Genomic DNA, 1077 nt, shown 5'->3' with positions numbered 1-1077 from the left:
CCACCGCTGTCTCCTTCCGATCTTCGCTTCTTTGGACACCTGGGGACGCGGGAGCCAGGTGAAGTATGCGATGTCGTGTTTGTTTCAGATAGTCCGGCCAGCCTGAAACAAACCCTTCCGAACTTCTTAGTCCCAAGGGACAGCTCGAGAAACAGACATGTGGGAGCCTATGCCTGTCCTCTTCCTACGAACATTTCTTTTACACAAGGGACAAGAACAGAGACACATTGTATTATCATTAGCAGTATTGCTAATAAGGCAGATTTTCGCCAAGCATAAGCGCTTTCGGATTTTTGATCACATCATCAAAAAGATTCCTAAAATGGTTTCTTTGCTTCCAGGGACAATATAAACTCGGTACTTGAAGAGCTCAGCGAAAAGAAACTGGAGTTTAGCCTAATGCGAGATTTACTTTCCCAGCTCGAGTTCAGAGAGCACCGCGGGGGGCGAAGGTTGAGGGGCCCTCAGAAGAACACACCGTTTCTGAATTGAGGGTGCTGGGCTGCGCAGCGGCGGAAATTGCCTAGGTTTTGCTGAGGCTTCCCAAAATGTCAGATGCTGACTCCCAGAAGTATCACCCCAACGATCTGTTGATAAGACAGCAGGGTGGGTTATTTCTTGAAGTCTGGTTTAAATCGGGTCTTCAGTGTGGAGGACGGGTTAGGACACAGTAAACACGGACTAACAGGTTAGGATCTGCGGATGCAACAAGGCCAGGAGTCCGGAAGCCTTGGAACGTGCAGGGTACTTTGATATTTTCTAGTGAAAAGTGGTTGGGTATTTGAGGAAGTTGCTGGAATAAACAATAAAGATATTTGCAACTCTCCTGTGCCTGGTAAATTTATGTTGATGGCAACAGTGAAATATTAAGTCACATGAATGTAACTAGCGAGCCACGTGAATCTAGACGGCTTCCTATCTCTCAGTGGTGAACATGTCGGAGAATATAACATTTTGTCACCTAGAGTATTTTATCCTGGAAAGAAGCTTACTCAGGAAAACACATTTTAAATGGTGTTTGTTACTGTTTGTAAAATGTTACTGTTTGTGAATGAATTCTGTGAGACAGAATTGGGA

The sequence above is a fragment of the Pteropus alecto genome, unplaced genomic scaffold (assembly GCF_000325575.1).
Source record: "Pteropus alecto unplaced genomic scaffold, ASM32557v1 scaffold3119, whole genome shotgun sequence".
Lineage (NCBI taxonomy): Eukaryota > Metazoa > Chordata > Mammalia > Chiroptera > Pteropodidae > Pteropus > Pteropus alecto.
Note: the sequence above shows the minus strand (reverse complement) of the source record.